The sequence below is a fragment of the Salmo salar genome, chromosome 11 (genome assembly GCF_965601325.2).
Source record: "Salmo salar chromosome 11, fSalSal1, whole genome shotgun sequence".
Classification (NCBI taxonomy): Eukaryota; Metazoa; Chordata; class Actinopteri; order Salmoniformes; family Salmonidae; genus Salmo; species Salmo salar.
Window position 1 is genome coordinate 106428803 of NC_138301.1, and position 14402 is coordinate 106443204.

The following is a 14402-nucleotide window of genomic DNA, read 5'->3' on the forward strand; positions in this document are numbered from 1 at the left end:
CATTTGGGGTCACTTAGAAATGTCCTTGTTTATTAAAGAAAAGCTACTTTTTTTTGGTTTATTAAAATAACACCAAATTTAAATTCAGCAACCAACATTCCTGTGTTCCAATGGCACGTTGTGTTAGCTAATCCAAGTTTATCATTTTAAAAGGCTAATTGATCAACCTTTTGCATTTCTGTTAGCACAGCTGAAAGCTGTTGTTCTGATTAAAGAAGCAATAAAACTGGTCTTTAGACCAGTTGCGTATCTGGAGCGTCAGCATTTGGGGGTACGATTACAGGCTCAAAATGGTCAGAAACAATTAACTTTATTCTGAAACTCGTCAGTCTATTCTTATTCTGAGAAATGAAGGCTATGCCATGTGAGAAATTGCCAAGAAACTGAAGATCTCGTACAACACAGAACAGTGTAAACTGTCTCTAACCAGAATAGAAAGAGGAGTGGGAGGCCCCAGTGCACAACTGAGCAAGAGGACAAGTACATTAGTGTCTAGTTTTAGAAACAGACATCTCACAAGTTCTCAACTGGCAGCTTCATTAAATAGTACTCGCAAAACACCAGTCTCAACGTCAACAGTGTAGAGGCGACTCCGGGATGCTGGCCTTCTAGATATTCCATAAAAAATCTGCCGTTTCCAGCTACAATACTCATTTACAACATGTCTACACTGTATTTCTGATAAATTGTATGCTATTTTAATGGGCAAAAAATTTGCTTTTCTTTCAAAAACAAGGACATTTCTAAGTGACCCCAAACTTTTGAACGGTAATGTATAGGCTTAGTATTTTCATTTATTTAGATCCAGCACATAAACACCCAACGTTTCGATAGGTATTTTTCAAGGATGTGCTGTGCACTGTGTACTTAGATATCCTGCATGTCCTTTTCCCTGTGGATATATCTGTCCAGAATAGCACAGATTCATATGGGTAGATACTGTATGTTTCAATGATTCTATTGTTATGATGTCTGCACTGGAAGATAAACGTAATTGTGACATCATAACAGTAAACACATTCCATGAGGGAGGTAACCTCTCATCCTGTTCTTATTTGCTGTCAGTGTGTTTCTTTGGTTTTGAAATGCTGATGGATAGTTATTAAACAATAGAGGGAGAAAGATACAGGCTATATGAGGGCATGTGTGATCAGATCAAACGTAGCGGCATGGATCTGTTTAAGTGGTCATTATCCCTTCACTAACACATGGATGTGACTGAAGAACAGACAATAGTGGACCAACAAACATCTGGACCTCTGTTAGACTCGCATACGCCACGCATACTGGCACTATTCCAGGAGGCACCCTGTCCTCAAGACACCTCAGGCATGAGTACCAGTGGGAACAGGTATGCAACAGCGTCCAAATGGTTTGCTTCAGACATCTTCATCATCTTTGTGGTGGTTCTGTTACTCGTCCTCCTGGTGCTGGGAGCAGTGTGCTGCTGGTTCGTCAGACGCAATAGAACCCAGAGGGCTACAGCAATGTAAGAGGATCAAAGTCTGGTCCCATAGGGTCACAATGACATTTTTTCAACATCGACCATAAATGAGCATGCATATAGGTTAACAAAGTCTGTCTGACGTTTTGCAGGAAATTGACTGAAATAGAGATAATCTCAGCAGGTGATGGACTAGAGAAAGAAACCCAGGCCAAATTCACCCTGAAGATCAGGACTGATCAGAGTCATGCCACTCAGCTGGTGGAGATGCTTGTGGGGCGTGTCCGTCGCTTGGAGGGTGCTGGCCCAAATACCCCACTGCCACCCCCTACTTCAGTCACATTACCCACTGTGGTGTCACCCACTGATAGGATGACATCCCCTGCATCACTTCCTGTACTCACTGAGAATATGCCCGACAACCAACGTTTGTCCCAGCCCACACTCCAGACAACTGTGCCCATGCCTAAGACAACGAGTCCCCTTCCATACTACCTTAATGCTCCCAACAGACCACTGCCCTCTGAGTTTTGTGTCGCAGATGAGGGGGGGAAGGATGAAAATGAAGATGAATCTGAATATGAATATGAGGATGAGAATGATGCTTCTGAGTACTCCAGCATCACCGATTAACCTGATTCATCTTGAGAGGGCAGTCTCAGACCCAAATAAAACTAAAAACCATAATCCATTATAAATTAAAGTAAAATAAAGAACTAAACTTCAAATGAATCTGAGGAATGGGGTGATACGTTGACTCTTTTAGATATTGTAATATTATTAGGAAGATGGATATAGGCTCCTTGTAGCTTAGCTAATTGAAGTTGAAGTTTTAATAGAATGCAAGCCATAGCCTACCATACCTTAAGCACCTTGAAGAAAAAATTAAATATATATACAGTATGTAGATGACACAATCGTTTCCTATTAGATTGGCTGTGGGACAGGTACTTCCTGATCACCAGAGAAATCTGAGAGCTCCACAGCTCCGTTCAACCGTCCTCCCTGTCATGCAGTCGGTGTCCCCTGTCACCAAAGCCACATTCATACCTCTGTTTCTCTTTGCCATCCTGCTCATCCTATACGTCATGCTCTGGTATATATGCAGAGACGTCAACAATGACTACATCTAAACAAATGAAGCTCACTTATGGAAATGACTGAATTCCCAAGGTAAGAGAAGGGCATTGACCGAACTGCTATCTTTCAAGCGGTGCTTGTTTATTACGCATCACAGAAATGGCATCTGTTGGACAGTGCCATTTCGTCAAATTCCTTTTAATGTCTTTGATTTTCATCCAACAAAGAAATAAATCATCCAAATGATGCTACCAGACTTTTTCCATTGTGTGCTTAGCTTAGGTAGCTTAGGCTGTGTTGCATCTACCAAATGCCATTGTGCTGTAGCCTGCTACCTATCAGATCAATTTGGTGAGTCAATCGTTTGACAGTTCCATATTAAGTTCAATATTTTTTATTAAATAATCTCTCTTTTGTTCAGTAATTTTGAAGGTGAACCATTCAGAAGGTCAAAAGAGGACAGCAATAAAAGGCTGAATGGGTTTATCAATAAAGATGTACATTCCTGTATCAAAATATTGCCTCTTTGTTGTATTTCATCCCACTGTGTAAAATGTAGATAAGAAACATACAGTATATAACATTGGTTACTTGAGGAACCCCTTTGAAAAGGATCTTTGAGGAACCCCTGTGTAAAGGTTTAAACCGGAAGCTTTTTGTGATGGGAGGGTTACATTTTTAACCTTTTTAATAATATATTGTAGAGGTGGCAGCCTATCAGATTGGAGGCATGGCTTATTGGAGCCCTGGTATTCAAATTGTTATTTTTGGTTATACATTGGCGTACATGTTAAGTTTGTACAGACACTATTTAATAATAAGGACGTTTAAAGAGCACAGACAGCCTCTTATCCTTCAAGTTTGTACACTGAAGATGAACATTTCCCTTGAATACCTATGCATATGACATATTCTAATATAATATACATAATATTAACATTGCTGATTACATACAGAGGTTATTCGGGATTTTCATAGCCTCTTGAGGAACTCATACACCTCTGTTGGCTTCATTGAAGCTACAAAACTCTCAATGTTCAACCTTAACATGTGATGACAATACAACAGAACAGGAATAACATTTACTCTAACGAGTGGCCCAAAAAATATATATCTCAAAGCCACGCCACTACTAAGCCACGCCTCCACTCCAGGGTTTCTCCAGGAACCTGTTGTTACATCGAACCATTAAAGGTTCCTCCAAGAACCCCTCAACTAACCGAGAACCCCTCAACATTGACTAGCAATGTTTCCTTGAGGATATCCAGGGTTCCTCGAGTCACCACTAATTCTAAGAGTGTAGTCATCGTGTTCTGTCCCCCTACAGATGCAGATCTATGGACAGGTGAGGAGGACCCCAGGCCTACAGACAGACCCATGGCATAAAAGAGCCTTGTTCAACCATTACCAGTTACACTTTTGGGCTCTGTGCCGAGGATTCGACAGACTTTACCGGTCAAACTGCGACGTGCTCGGACAGTGTGGTAAAATATGTTTGGAGGTCACATATAAGAGGAATATGGCAGACAGCTGATTCACTGCCAAGTGTAAACAACCAGGGAAGAGGATGATGTCATAATCTGTCCACCAGCAGTAGGGCTCAGATTGGCTTTAAATTATAACCTGAATATACTGTTATCAATACTCTGCTGTTTACTACATGTGTGATATTTACTTCGTGACGGTGATATTGGGATTAGGAAATTGTAAAATGTTGAGTTTAATGTTATTGTAGGTGTCTAATAAATGTTATATTTGGCAGGTTATGCAGTCATTTATGATACTATGGATCCTATACCTCCTTTACATAGCTTGAGTTTACATGAACTACGAATGATGATGGCTCTTTACTTCAAGCACCGTATAGTGTTATATTGCCTTACTGTACAAACATTCAAACAACACACTCCTCTTTCTTGAGTATTGAAACTGGACATGTGGTCAAGGTGTTACATATTTATCAGGACTTATTAATATGCGTATACAGTATATAATATATTCCCAGAGCAGATGTCAGTATGTATTAAATATTTTACTGAGGACTCTGCACAGATGAGTCATTTACACTGCAGCTTTAACCTCTTGTTGAACACCTATTGGTCTGTACAGTTCTTGAATCCTGTAGAGAGAAACCCACAGAGACAGTGGGGTTTTGAGTCTACACACACACACACACACACACACACACACACACACACACACACACACACACACACACACACACACACACACACACACACACACACACACACACACACACACACACACACACACACACACACACACACTCTCTCTCTCTCTCTCTCCCCCTGGAGTAGTCTCCTGGCTAGGTAGAATAAATAGCTCAGTGTTGCAGCTCTCCATGGCTTTATGTTCCTAATGGGGTTTCTTCAGAGTAAAAATGGACCTATTAAAATGTACTCTGAAAATATACTTCTCTCTGGGGCAGGTGGCCAGCCGATACCTGCTGCACAGAGGCACTAATAGACCTACCATGACACAGTTTCTGTCCAACCAGACTCCAGGTGATACATTTTACAGACTCAAGTTAACATTCAGTCCAGATTCAATCAACATCTGTAATAAAGATGATATATAATCCCTGATTCATTTGTGATAGTTTTATGATGTAATGTTTTATTTTATTAGGATCCCCATTAGCTGTTGCAAAAGCAGCCGCTACTCTTTCTGGGGTCCACACAAAACATAAAACATACCATTATACAGAGCAATAATAGACAAGAACAGCAGAACTACATACATTTAAAACAATTATAGACATAAAAACGTCCTGTACTGACAAAACACTGAAGACACTGAAGACTATAGGCCTACATTCTGTCACATTTAGCAATTTCATGCTTGCATACATAATCAGTTGACATATACATACAAGTTATTTAGGTCAGATAGGGAAGGTGTTGGTTTATTCGTTTTTTAAAGCTAATGTTGCTGTTTTCTTGGACAATTTGAGATGGAAGGGAGTTCCCTGTAACCATGGCTCTATTATATACTGTGCATTGCCTTAAATGTGTTTGGTTCACCCCTACGAAGGGGTGAGCGTGTGACATACAACACCACTAGATGGCGATATAGTGTTATCACTTTGATATGCACACAAAAATGTTTTCAACAATATCCTGTCCACTACTAAAAGTGAATTACTTGATGTTGGAACTGAACATTTAAAATCAGCAAAAAATACTGCACACTACAATATACACTTCCAAGTATCCATTATATAATACTGCACACTACAATATACACTTCCAAGTATCCATTATATAATACTGCACACTACAATATACACTTCCAAGTATCCATTATAGCAACGTTTAACCCATTGAGACCTGATGAAGGGTCAAAACCTTCTAGACACACCTGGGAGCATTTATTCTAGTGTGCAGCACCATTTGATTACAGAACCTGCTCAAAACCTTTGGCAACTATTTTTCATACTGATAACAGCTTAAAATGTTTGTGCAGAGCACAAAAAAATGGTTACAACCCATTTGTGGGGCTATATAGCACCCTTTTTTATGGTTTCTCAATCTGAAAGGTTATGTTTAGATCCTTTGAAGAACCATAGTTTCTTATTCTGGTTAGCCCATATGACATTGTAAAAATCCCATAGGTGTTATTATTGTCTTAATAGACATGTTGAATCAGGTGTGCTAGCTCTGGAACAGCTGGGGATTCTTGAGGAGAGAATTGAGAACCCCTGATTTAGTCCACTGTTCTCAATTGACACATGGCCATAAATGAGTCTTTCACAAGACACAGTTACTGTCTATAGTCATATTTAACATGTAAAGGCATAACACAACAGATGACATAAACTGGAATGACACTCACTCATGGTTGCGCAAAAAGAGCGGTGCGCAAACCCCGCCCCAAAATATTGGAACAAGCCGCCGCCCCTGCATTTTGTTTATCACTTAAAAAGCAAAGAACCATTGAAGGGCTCAAAGGGTTCTTTGAGTCATGATGGTTCCACATAGAACCATCACCCGTCCAAAAGAACCCTCTTTTCTAATTGTGTATCTGTCCAGGACACATGATAAAGACTGGAGGACAGGAACACATGCTGGTCTACTCTCACCAGGTTACGTGAGTAAAAGTGAAACTCTAATATCACCCTGTTCTATAACCTCTCAGCCCAGTGAGGACCCAGTGAGGACCCAGTGAGGACCCAGTGAGGAGACAGAGGAGTTGTACAGGCAGACAATACTGCCGTTCTGTTGTCACTCACTTCTCTACTAATTAATCACAAACCACCAGAGACAGAGGACAGCTACTGCTGATGAAGCATCTGGACACACACACACACGCACGCGCACGCACGCACGCACACACACACACACACACACACACACACACACACACACACGCACACTTTGTTCCCTGAGAGCTCAGGGAACAAAGGCATTGATGTGACAAGTCTGCAGAGGAAAACAGAGCTAGCGCCTCAGGGAAGTGTCAGAATGTGTCAGACTGGCTCACACACTCAGACATACACGTGGACACACACACCAATGTCTGATCTTGATCACATGTTTCATTGGCGCATAACGAGTACCAACAGATATGCAGATGGTAGGATAATATTATGTAGCTATTGTAAACTGGTAGCTTCTGTTTCCTCTGCAACATCAGAGGAAACAAATGATTGAGACAAACAGTCAGTTTGGGAGATAAAGCCCTGACTCGCACGACTTGGTTCACAAGGCATTCAGCATTGATGAATAACTTGTGACTAATTCTGAGACTTAATGACTGAAACATTTTGTTTAGTCAGAAGACAATACACTGGAAAATGCCCGGTCTCCAGGGGGCGTGGGCACCAGTAGAGGTGCGTGGGTAAAATCACTGGGGAAGCCAAACCTGTTAATGAATATGCCTTGCGACCATGATATATATAGGCCTAAAGGCTGAGACAATAAGAAGACACAGTGGCAGAATAAATTCAACCACACCTTTGTTTTATCACAAAACCGGAGAGCAACCTCTGTCCAGTGAAGTCCACAAAGTATACTGCATGTAACAGACAGTTACATGACCTACAGCATGACCAAGCAAGTTACTGTGTCTGGATTTTTCAGCTCACTAAACAACTATTGATTTAGAACCACAGAGAGTTACAGCAAGTCACAAAGAAAACAGGAGCTACCTCCACTATTCCAGCACCATTTCCACTTCAACATTTCAACATCATTAAATCACCACTGCTTAGTCTAATACAGTGACAACTAAAAGATACCAAACACAATTTAGTCCAATCAACGTAAGCTAAATATGATGTGGCTGTCCATGGTTCTGATTTCTGCGTGTGTGTGTGTGTGTGTGTGTGTGTGTGTGTGTGTGTGTGTGTGTGTGTGTGTGTGTGTGTGTGTGTGTGTGTGTGTGTGTGTGTGTGTGTGTGTGTGTGTGTGTGTGTGTGTGTGTGTGTGTGTGTGTGTGTGTGTGTGTGTGTGTGTGTGTGTGTGTGTTGGTAGAGCATGGCAGTTGCAACTCCAGGGTTGTGGGTTCGATTCCCACAGGGGACCAGTACGAACAAATTTGAAGATGTATGCACTCACTTCTGTAAGTCGCTATGGATAAGAATGTCTGCTAAATTACTGAAATGTAAAAGTAGAAAGACATGTTGACTCACCTTAAAGAGGGGTTGGGTTCAATGCAGAAGACGAGATGCAACAATTCAAGTTTTTTTGTCAATGATGTATGCTCTCAATGGGATTTGATAGGAGTGACGACTAATCCACTTTTTTTGGTGCTCCAGGGCCATTCACAGTTGAGCTCGGTAACAGTTGGCTAACTTTTTTGTCAAGGGAGGCCAGATGCTCGCTGGCTTCCCTTGCCTTCAGTGCTACAGGCTGCAACAATGTCATACTGGTTTGGACCAGACAGCATCAGATAGATGGCCTGCACGTAGAGAGACAGAGGGGCGCTGTTTCGCTCGGATGCTTTGTCCTGTGGGTGGTGGTGAGATACATTCAGCCTCTTGCGAATTGAAGGAAAATTATGAAAGATAAATGTTTTATTTTTTATTATATATTTTGGGGTAATTTCTTGGGGAAGCCTGGCTCCCCTTGGCATGATGAGTAGAGACCAGATGTTTGGCAGAGAGGGGTCGTTCTTCTATTCATTATTTCATTTAGGATGGGGCTGTGTTGAAGGACACTCACATTATATATTAACTGAGACTCACATCTGTCTCTAGATTTGAATTATAAAAAAATGTCAACCAGTTGCCCATCTAGGAACACTGTGTCCTCAGTTCAGCAGAGTGAGAATGTTGACTTAGAGCTGATTACTTAGTTACACATTATGCATGTTTTTGTTTTTATTGAACTGTTTATAAACGATAAAACATCATGCTAGTCATTTATACTGCAAAAGCTTATGTTTATGCATTGTTTAGGGTAAGCAAATTGGCTTGTTCCAGTAATGATGTGTACAGTTGTAGTGACATGTTTTGGGGATTAAGAGATATCTATTATTTTGAATATTAGAAAGTAAACACAAGTGTCTAATATATTGCATAGAGCAGTGGTTCCCAAACTTTTAATAGACCCGTACCCCTTCAAACATTCAACCTCCAGCTGCGTACCCCCTCTAGCAACAGGGTCAGCGCACTTTCAAATGTTGTTTTTGCCGTCATTGTAAGCCTGACACACACACACTATACGATACATTTATTAAACATAAGAATGAGTGTGAGTTTTTGTCACAACCCGGCTCGTGGGAAGTGAAAAAGAGCTCTTATAGGACCAGGGCACAAATAATAATATAATAATAATCAATAATTTTGCTCTTTATTTAGCCATCTTACATATAACAGAATTGTGAATAACTCACCACAGGTTAATGAGAAGGGCGTGAATTGAAAGGATGCACATAACTCTGCAATGTTGGGTTGTATTGGAGAGAGTCTCAGTCTTAAATCATTTTCCACACAGTCTGTGCCTGTATTTAGTTTTCATGCTAGTGAGGACCGCGAATCCACTCTCACATAGGTACGTGGTTGCAAAGGGCATCAGTGTCTTAACAGCGCGATTTGCCAAGGCAAGAAACTCTGAGCGCAGCCCTATCTAGAAATCTGTCAGTGGCTTCTGATTAAATTCAAATTTCAAAGAACCGCTTGTTGCAATTTGGATGAGGCTCTCTTGTTCAGATATCGGTAAGTGGACTGGAGGCAGGGCATGAAAGGGATAATGAATCCAGTTGTTTGTGTCGTCCGTTTCTGGAAAGTACCTGCGTAATTGTGCACCCAGCTCACTCAGGTGTTTCGCTATATCACATTTGACATTGTCCGTAAACTTGAGTTCATTTGCACAAAAAAAATCATACAATGATGGAAAGACGTGTTTTCCTTGTTAATGCAGACAGAAAAGAGCTCCAACTTCTCTTAATCATAGCCTCAATATTGTCCCGCACATTTAATATAGTTGCGGAGAGTCCCTGTAATACTAGATTCAGATCATTCAGGCGAGAAAAAACATCACCCAGACAGGTCGTGTGAGAAACTCGTCATCATGCCAGCAGTCAGACAAGTGAAAATGATGGTCAGTAAAGAAAACTTTAAGCTCGTCTCTCAATTTTAAAAAAACGTGTCAATACCTTGCCCTTTGATAACCAGCGCACTTCTGTATGTTGTAAAAGTGTTACATGATCGCTGCCCATATCATTGCATAGTGCAGAAAATACACAACAGTTCAGGGACCTTGCTTTAACAAAGTTAACCATTTTCACTGTAGTGTCCAAAACGTCTTTAAAGCTGTCAGGCATCCCCTTGGCAGCAAGAGCCTCTCGATGGATGCTGCAGTGTACCCAAGTGGCGTCGGAAGCAACTGCTTGCATGCACGTTACCACTCCACTATGTCTCCCTGTCATGGCTTTTGCGCCATCAGTACAGATACCAACACATCTTGACCACCAAAGTCCATTTGATGTCACAAAGTTGTCCAGTACTTTAAAAAGATCCTCTCCTGTTGTCCTGGTTTCCAGTGGTTTCCAGAAGAGGATGTCTTCCTTAATTGACCCTCCAAAAACAAAGAACATATACCAGGAGCTGTGCCAGGCCCGCCAAGTCTGTTGATTCCTCCAGCTGTAATGCATAGAATTCACTGGCTTGTATGTGAAGCAGTAATTGTTTCAAAACATCTCCTGCCATGTCACTGATGCGTCGTGAAACAGTGTTGTTTGATGGAGACATTGTCTGTATAGTTTTTTGGGCCTTTTCCCCCAGCATTGTCCCAGCCATATCAGCAGGAAGAATGAAGTCCTCCGCAATAGTATGGGGCTTGACTGTCCTAGCCACTCGGTAGCTCACTATATAAGACACTTCTAGACCCTTCTTATTAATGGTATCTGTTGCTTTTATACATGTCTTACTACTAGAAAGTCGTCTTTATTCTCACTCAAAAAACTCCCGCGGCTTATTTTTCAAATTGTCATGTTTCGTTTCTAAATGTCTGTGCAAGAGTGAAGGTTTCCCACGAGAGAGTAACGGTTAATGTGATTGGATGTTAATTATTTGACTAGGCTACCTGTATTTGACATTGTGTTGTTATTTCGCTGAACACTAGATGGTTTAATTTTATTTTTAGCAGTGAAACGAGGCTACTCAGGCGAGAAAAAAACCTCACCCAAATCTATAGCCCCGTTGGAAAATATAAATGGACCGTTTGAAAATGTTAAATTGTTTAAAATGTGAATCACATTTTTATTTGGCGTACCCCTGACGGCATTGGGAATACCCGACCAGTTTGGGAATACCTGGTAGAGCAATACAAACAAAGAAAGCTATTAGAATACCTATTTTACCTATTTTATATCATGTGTGTCCCTCAGTTGTATGTCATTGGAGTTTCCGCCATTGAAAATCACTTCCAGTATTACAAAGTTATACAAGGACCTTTTCCTCCAGTGGAAAACTTGGGGAGGGGTTTATGTTAATGAAAATGATTAGCTTATCAAATCTAATTTGTCATAGATTTCAGGATTCCATTGATAATTTGGTGCTTAAATCAAAAGTGTAACCTGGTTTTTAAATGAAGGGAAATAACATTGTGAGCAAAATTATGAATCATATCGCTTTAGTAAATTATTTTTAAAGGATTGATGACCTTAGATTTGAGCATTTGTGCCCTCCATTTAAAAAATCCTAATTTACATCAAATGTATAATTGGTGTTACCAACATTATTGTTGGTATTCCTACTGGTGGCACAATGTTATCATTACGGTACAAATGATTTAAAGTAATTAAGCGACCTTCTATAGAATGACAGGTATTAGCTGATTTAGAATGGGAAGATGTACTCAAATACATTTAAATAAAATACAAATCTAGAAAAATTCTGTAATTTTTTTCTAAAATGCATGCCCAAATGCCACTGCAATTCAAGAATGACAAAATAACTTATTTTATCAGGCCAATGAGGCCGTGCCTTTTCCCAGCAGTATCGCAGTGTTATATTTGTCCAATGGGAGTCGAGAAGGAGATGTGTTTATAGTGCAGGTGTGGTCAGACTGTGAAACGGGATCATTGCTCCAACGACCTCAATGCTGTGGGATGCTCTACCTACCATAATGAGAGATTGTAAAGTAAACAAAACAATTGTGGCAGTGAACATGTAATTTAGCTCCATACAGATTATGGTTTGTTTTTTAGGGTTTTGAATAATGACAGTGTTTGTGCAAACTTTTATTGTCTATTCATAAGTGGGTGTATGCATGGTCAAATAAATGCAGGCTAAAGACAAGACCATGCCTTTGCTACCAAACCCAATACGTAATGAGCTACAGATAACTTAGACTCCTCAGTTACAACAGAAGACACACCTTAGTGTAACACAGCTGCATACCTGTCATTCTATAGAAGCCCCCCCATGTAGAGTTTATGTACCCAATACACCACACCACATGACCATGACCCCCTACCAACAAGCTGCAGTCTATGAATTCTTGAAAAGTAATTCATTTTATTTTTTTTAAATCAATTTTTGCCCTAGAACAGCCACTTCAGTAACTACCAGAGAGGCTAAGCTTGGGGACAGAGGCCGACACCGTGGAAGACGTATTCTACAAGAGCAACCTCACACAGGAAAATGGGCCCTTTTATCACTGGTGCAGTAAAAATAGTTAGATGGTGTTGAGGATGGATGACCCCATTCAAGGCAGGGAGTCCCAGCTGCTGCAGTGTGTGCTCTGCTCGCCAGGGAGAGGAGAGGAGTGAGCACATGGCACAGGAAGGAGGCACCAGGTGGGCTGACTCTCCACCTGACACCTGAGAGTTAGTGGTTCAGGAGGAACAGCTGAGTACTGGCCTGCCGGGGCACCTCCTCTGGTTCCTACTCTACTGAATACACAGCAACTCTGCTAGGACCCCAGACACAACATGAGTCTCATTACTGAGAGGGAGAGTGGCTCAAGACCTCCCTCGCTAAAAATATCAAGGCAAATTTGATCACAGTCCTCAGTATCCCAGGGAATGTAAAACAGATGAGATGGGCTGAACTGAAACAGCATCCCAGGGAATGTAAACCAGATGAGATGGGCTGAACTGAAACAGCATCCCAGGGAATGTAAACCAGATGAGATGGGCTGAACTGAAACAGCATCCCAGGGAATGTAAACCAGATGAGATGGGCTGAACTGAAACAGCATCCCAGGGAATGTAAACCAGATGAGATGGGCTGAACTGAAACAGCATCCCAGGGAATGTAAACCAGATGAGATGGGCTGAACTGAAACAGCATCCCAGGGAATGTAAACCAGATGAGATGGGCTGAACTGAAACAGCATCCCAGGCAGTGCATTTCATTTCCCTCTCTGCCTTAAAAACACATCCTGCAGGGAAAACAGTCTCGAGTCACAGAGGGGGAACAGCAACCCTGATGGTTTGTTTTGAGGAACAAACAAACAGATTGATTATGTGAAATCAATCTATCCGTTCAGGGGCTGTTTTAAATGACTTGCTTATTTAACCCTGGGCTTCTGTGGAATATACAGGAGGAAATAGGATTATATGGAACGGTAGTTACTAGTGTTTAAAGGAATGCAGGGAGGAAAAGGGAAGAGGGTTGGACTGAATCTAGTAGAATGACTGACTTGAATGTATTGTTATACCCAAATCTACCCACATTCTGTCAAAGGAGAATTTCACAAATGAGACATGCTTGATATTTACATATTCATTAGGTCCCGAACATTCAAAATGTCAAAATAGGCAATAATGATACTGCACCACTCTTATAGCACTCTAATAGCACAATAGGCATGTAATAAATGGTGGGGTCCTGAACTATTTTGCCGCTGTTGTTTGGCCCCACTTTCATCTAGTGGACAGGAACCACTATTAGTGTCTGTGTGAAGCCCTGAGAGACCATCAATATCCTGCCAGCCAATAGCTCCAAACCTCATTACGCTCCAGCCCAGGAGTCTCATTCCCACGTCCCATTTAGCCGTAAGCAGCCACACTGGTAATGACAACTATAATTGCCCTGCTGCGGCTGTTTCGTTCTGGCCTGCGAGGCCCTTGTGTCCTGGGTCATGATAGAATGGTGCAGCCATGTAAGAGTTTGCAAGTGGCTCCCTGCCATGCCGCTTCCTCCAAAGAGAGGAACTGATCATTTACATTTCTCCTCAGTGGTACATTCCTGCCATAGTTTCACTGGGTATTTCTGGGCCAGAGTTATGACTGGAACTATACTGTTCAAAGACTATGTAATGCATGTTCACATGACTTTCACTCTTCATAGTTGTGCAAATGTTCAGACTACCAAATCAACTTGCAAAGCATTTGACATAATCCAGAGCAAAACGCTTAAGACTGCTGTAATAATTTGAAATAAATGAGAAGCGTTTGGTCATTA